This window comes from Echinops telfairi, unplaced genomic scaffold (genome assembly GCF_000313985.2).
Source record: "Echinops telfairi isolate 266 unplaced genomic scaffold, ASM31398v2 ScPeMD7_39;HRSCAF=148, whole genome shotgun sequence".
NCBI classification, from domain to species: Eukaryota; Metazoa; Chordata; class Mammalia; order Afrosoricida; family Tenrecidae; genus Echinops; species Echinops telfairi.
The window spans coordinates 378,202-384,749 of NW_022103937.1; positions in this window are offsets into that span (position 1 = coordinate 378,202).

The window sequence follows — 6,548 nt, forward strand, 5'->3', positions numbered from 1 at the left end:
AGTGTACATCCTCTGGTCTAGCCAGATTTGTAAGGTAGAATTGGGATCATGATAGTTGGGTGGGGGGGGGAGGGAGAAAGCATTTAGGAACTAGAGGAAAGTTGTATGTTTCATCATTGCTACATCGGACCCTGACTGGCTCGTCTCCTCCCCACCACCCTTCTGTAAGAGGATGTCCAATTGCCTACATATGGGCTTTGGGTCTCCACTCCGCACTCCCCCTTATTCACAATGATATGATTTTTTGTTCTGGTGATGCCTGATACCTGATCCCTTCAACACCTCGTGATCGCACAAGCTGTTGTGTTTCTTCCATGGGGCTTTGTTGCTTCTGAGCTACATGGCCACTTGTTTACCTTCAAGCCTTTAAGACCCCAGATGCTATATCTTTTGATAGCCAGGCACCATCAGCTTTCTTCACCACCTTTGCTTATGCACCTGCCTTGTTTTCTGCAATTGTGTTGGGAAGGTGAGCATCATGGAATGCCAGTTTAATAGAACAAACTATTCTTGCATTGAGGGAGTACTTGAGTAGAGGCCCAATGTCCATCTACTACCTTAATACTAAACCTATAAATATATGTACAAAGATCTATTTCCACATCCTCATATATAAATATATTTGATATGTACATGCCTGTATTTAGATCTCTATAAATGCCCTTTGCCTCCTAGCTCTTTCCTCTATTTCCTTTGACTTTCCTCTTGTCCCACTATTATGTTCAGCCTTCATTTGGGTTACAGTAATTCCTCTCGTTTAAATTACCCTTGGTCATGCCCTACCAGGCCTCCTGCACCCTCCTCACCACCAATTTGGATCACTTGTTGTTCCTTTGTCACTGGGTTTGTTAACACCTCTTCCTTTCCCCCAACCTCCCCCTCTCCCATGTCCCCCTGGAACTGTCATTCCTGTTGTTTTCTCCTCCAGATTGTTCATCCAGCCTATTATTTAGACAGACCTGTGGAGATAATAACATGCACAAAAACAAGACAGAGTAAAAATAAAACAAAACAACAAGAAAGAAAAGCTTGTAGTTAGTTCAAGGACTGTTTGTTGGCCTTTAGGAGTGTTTTCCGTTCGAGTCTGATGGGGCGCCAAGCCCTGGCCTCATAGTCTATTTTTTGTATTCCCTGGGGATTTCTTTGCTCTGTTCCCCTTGCTGTTCTGTTTCACACCCTTAGTGTTTTGCCTCGGTGTGGTAGGATCAGATCAGGTGTTTCCTGCAGTTCTTGAATGCTTTCTCTCCCCGCCCCTCATTATCATGATCCCCACTTCTACCTTACAAATCCGGCTGGACCAGAGAATGTACACTGGTACAGATAGGAACTGGAAACACAGGGAATCCAGGACAGATAAACCCCTCAGGACCAGTTGTGAGAGTGGCAATATGGGGAGGGTGGAGGGGAGGGGAAGGAGAAAGGGGGAACTGATTACAAGGATTTAAGTCTTCTTGACATTGAATTGTAATCCATGCAGAAGGCTGCAACCCTTGCTCTTCATCAGCAACTGCTTCACGTCCTCCTCATTTTCAGCAAACAAGGTTGTGTCATCTGCCAAAAAGTCTCATCTGTCTACCATGGTGGAGCCTGTGGGTTTGAACTGTTTTTCATGTGGGGTTAGCAGCCCAATATGTAATCCACTCTACCACCCACCAGGGATCCTAACCTCATGAAGGCAGGTCGGCTGATGCCCAAAAATGGCCACACTTGAGCTAAGCAAACATTCCCAGTCTGATTTCTCCTTTCTCCTTCTCACAAGGAATAATAATCAGGTGCATTTCCTTTCAGTAATCCAACAAATAGTTTCAGACACCTAATGTCATAGTGCAAAAAGTTTCAGTAACCCACATCGGGCAGAATTGCTTACTATCTGGTATTTCAAAAGCACCAACAGCTATTACCCCCTAGCAAATCCGTTCCTAGCCAGCCTGCCATCACTGGATACAGCACTGTTTGCTTGGCCTGTAAATTCCTAATGCAAATAAATATCTCTCAGATTCATTCCACCCAAACAATTTTCAAGGTGGCCAGGAAACTGAAAAAGCCCCTGAGCCTCAGAGGTGGGATGAGGGGATGGGACTCAGCTGGGGAAATTCCAGGATGGCCAGGGGCTGCCATGTTTGGTCGCAAAGCACAGCTGAGGGGTCTGTCTGGAAACTGTCTGCAATGGCAACAAAGACAGCACGTTCCCTAGAGTTTTTGTCCAAACTGTGGGAGAGTGCAAAAACAAGGTACAGTTCTGTGAACAAATAACTGTGTTGTCTAGAAACCACCTAGGGAGCCTCAGTGACAGTGCGCATAACCCAAACAACTGGGTTAAAGACTTCACCAAGCCACAGTCAGAGCGTAGCAGATAAGTATCCTGACAAAGTGGCATGTGCACTTGCAGCAGAGAAGCACCCTGTTAACTAGTCCCCTGAACTTGATCTTGAGTGTTGAGCTACACTAGATCCTTAGGCCAGTAACCAAGTTGACAGACAATCCACAAAGGGCAGAACTGCCCATGCCGTAATGCCTCCTACTCGATGGCAAAGGATCCAAACCTGAGAAAGCCTGGTACACAGATACCTCTGCCCAAAGGCAACCCTCGCTGGTGGAGAGCAAAGGCTTTCTAACCAGCTACATTGGACAAATGATGGGGAGGGGTGGAGCAGCCAAAATGCAAGGCTTAATGCTGCTGGATGGCCTTGAGCATGAAATGAACCCAGCCCTATAGCCCCACAATACATGAGTAGGTGGATGTTATATAAAGAACCCATACTGTGCTTAGCATGATGAAAAGAACAGGCCTGGCTTGTGGGTCAGCGGGTACTGTAGGAGGGAGATTTCTTGAAAGACATCTGGATATTTTCACATTCCATGTACCATCACATAACCCACACACTCCAGCAGGAAATGCCCAGACAGGTGACCTAGCCCACTGAGCACTGAACAGCAGGCATTCATCTGACAGGTGGCAGAGTAACTCTACCAAAGATAGTAGACACTTTGGCCAAAAAGATAGAACTGTCTCTCTCAATGAAACAAATTACAAGTATAGCGGGGATTGCCCCAGCTGTCCACTGGAGAAGTAAAGGCCTGTCTTCTGTCAACTAGGCAAAATACCAAGTGTAGACCCCAGCACCAAAGAGTGGCAAGTACATTCTATAGGACCCTTCCCCATGACTGACAGACGCCACTAAAAGCCTGCCACTGGCCTAGTACATGTCTATTCATGCAAGTGAGCAACCCAATGCCCAACCTTCCAGGGTTTCTCCCAGGTTTGTGCCACCTTTTGAATCCCACCAGAAACCAAGGGACCCACTGCACCTCTGATTGTTCCAGCTTAGTTTTATGACGTCTCAGCCTCCAGGTATAGGAAGCCTCTCCCTCCCTTGAGCTTGCGCAAAAACACTTCATGATTTGATTAGTTTTAGGATCATTTTACAGAAAACAAAGCTAAAACTCAGATAAGCTAGATTATTTGACCATATGATATGATATACGTATCTTTGCCTTCTGTCCATAAAAAATGGGTGCTTTATTGGTACTTTTAAATCATTTATTGGGGGATCCTACAACTCTTATCACAATCCACGCATACATCCATTGTGTCGAGCACATTTGTACATTTGTTGCCATCATCATTCTCAAAACATTTTCTTTCTACTTGAGCCCTTGGTATCAGCTCCTCATTTTTTCCTCTCCCTCCCTGCCCCCCACCCCCAGTTGCTTTATTGTTTTAAGAGTTCTTTTCGTTTCAACAATGTGTCCTGATGGTACTGCCAGATAAGTGTTAAACTGCTAACTCTAAGCTCAGTGATTCAAATCCACAAAGCACTCCATGGGAGAGAGTTGAGGTTATCTGTTGCTGGAAAGATTTATAGCCTCAGAAACCCTATACAGGGTACTGGTGAGTCTGCTGTGACTCAATGGCACTGGGTTTGCTTTGAGCTCGGGTGTTATTCTTAACTTACTTAAGCATGTCCCTGGGTCATCCGGTATAGAAGAGTCTTGAAGTCAAAAAGCCCAGCTTGAATTCCAGTGAGCCCTCCTCTCCCCCTCCCTGCCATTTTCTCCTCTCATTTCTCCTTTCCTAATCAATAAAATTGACCATTTGTTACCTATGTCACTGGGTGATGATAAAGATTACATTACATGTAGTGACCCTGTGTGAGATAAGGAACGCTTAAATCTTAGCTTTCTTCTTCCTGTTCCTTCTTCAGTTCCCTGCCCCCCCCTCCCCGCGCGCGCGCGCGCGCGCGCACACACACACACACACACACACACACACACACACACACACTTCTCTATGTTTCAAGTGTTGAAGAGGAGGGGCCAGGTACACTGGTTTCTCTCTATGAGCACCGATCACAGCGATGTATGTTATTAAGTGCTTCATAATGCTTTCTGATTAAATTCATCTTCATAGCAGGGGAAAGCACTTTGCTCAATTACTCTGATTAGATGTTTTTCCTTGGCAAAAGTTCAGATGCTATAATGCTAAATTCAGAATGCTGTTTTGGCAAATCACATAATGATGCTTCAATTCATTTTATTCCTGATGCCACGGTTTCTTGAGCAGGGAGAATGAAGATGGAACCAAACAGATACACACACACACACCCAGAGAGACAATACAAGATTGCAGCACAAAATAGACACAGACAGAGACAGTACAAACTGCAGCCCTGACAGACCACAGCACTTTATTTTTATGTACTAAATACTGGCAGTGTTTCCAGATAAGTTTTCTATTCCCACCCTTGAAAATCTCATAGCCTTGAGAGTGAGTTCCATATCTCAGCCCGTACTGCTTTTGATTTACTTTCTACCAGGGAAACACTGTTTGCAGCTGCTCCCCCAAATTCCTTACCATTTGCAGTAAGGAAGCAGTTTATGAGCACCAACTAGGACAGACGTTTGTGCAGTGTCCTAGACAGATACATGACACGAGACACAATGCTCCTCTCATGGCTCCTTCAATTCCAAGAGGGGAGAATAATTCTCCAACTTCTCTCCCAACTCTGCTGTTAGAAGACTAGAATTTGAGGGCCTACCTTTGGTCAATAACATAGATATCTAATATAGAAGCAAGGATGTTGAGTAGCTGGGACTAATCAGACAGATTGCAGAAATGGTTTATTGCTCATTATCATCATCTACTCACAGGTCAGGAAGAGAGGAGTAGCCAGGGAGGTGAGATTTTACCAGATGTTATTTGGAGTCTTCTTGCCCTTCTTCATGGGTTTCTAAGGAACACCAATTAACACCAGGTGTTTGGGGTGGGGGTGTGTGCACATTTTTCAGAGAATTTGTGGGATGGTGCAGGGCCTTCTGCCACCCTACTAGCAGCTGCTTTCCTCTCCTTTTTCTCCAGAGCAAAATAAATGTTTCTACATGTTTCCTGTGCACCGGCTTAGTTACATCTTTGTCTGCATGAGCAGGCCCCACCCCACTCCACAAGCTTCTTCAAACAAACCCAGAACTCTGTATTTCACTCCGTTTGAGATTTCCTTCACCTAATCACCCTTTTGTCCTCCTTCTTCTATCCCACCTCGTGTTCCCTAGACTGCGGTGGTGGTCACTCCCTGAGCCCTGATGGTGATGTAGGCTAAGTGTTGGAATACTAACCTCAAGGTCAGCAGTTCAAACCAACTAGTGATTCCACAGAACATAAAGCTCCCATAAAGATGTACACCCAGGGAAGCCCTAGATCACTATGAATCGAATTGATTCGATGGCAGTGAGTTTTGAATCACTAAAAGTTGTTTGAGCAGTTGTAATGCCCATCGCCAAACTCCAATCTACCTAGAAGTTTTAAGAGACTGACTTATCTCATATTATTTAAACAATTGGCATAAAATTCCCCCAAAGCACACTTACATTTAGAGTGTACTTATCTTTCAGTCCACCATGCAGTACTGTTCCTCTATTAGTAAGACACAGTCAGGGAGTGTCATCTTTTTCTTCTCAAATGGAACAAACATTTAATGTCTTTACAAACTACATAGATAGTTGTTTTCATGAATACAAAGGATGGACGTGAGCTATTCTGTCAGGTGTTATACCAAACCAAACTCACTGCCATCCAGTCAGTGCTGACTCATAGTGACCTCCTGTGAGTTTCTAAGACTGTAACAGTTCATGGGAGTAGAAAGCCCAGTCTTTTTCCTGATGAGCTGCTGGTGGTTTTAAAACTTCTGTCCCATGGTTCCCAAGAGATTGAATTACCTGAATATCCAAAGATAGAATTTTTTAAATCATTTTATTGGGGCCTCGTACAATTCTTATCACAATCCATACATACATCCATTGTGTCAAGCACATTTGTACATTTGTTGCCATCATCATTCTCAAAACATTTACTTTCTACTTGAGCCCTTAATATCAGCTCCTCATTTTCCCCCTCCATCCTCACTCCCCCCTCATGAACCCCTGATAATTTATAAATTATTATTATTTTGTCATATCTTACACTTTCCAACGTCTCCCTTCACTCACTTTTCTGGTGTCCATCCGCCAGAGAGGAGGTTATATGTAGATCCTTGTAATCGGTTCCCCCTTTC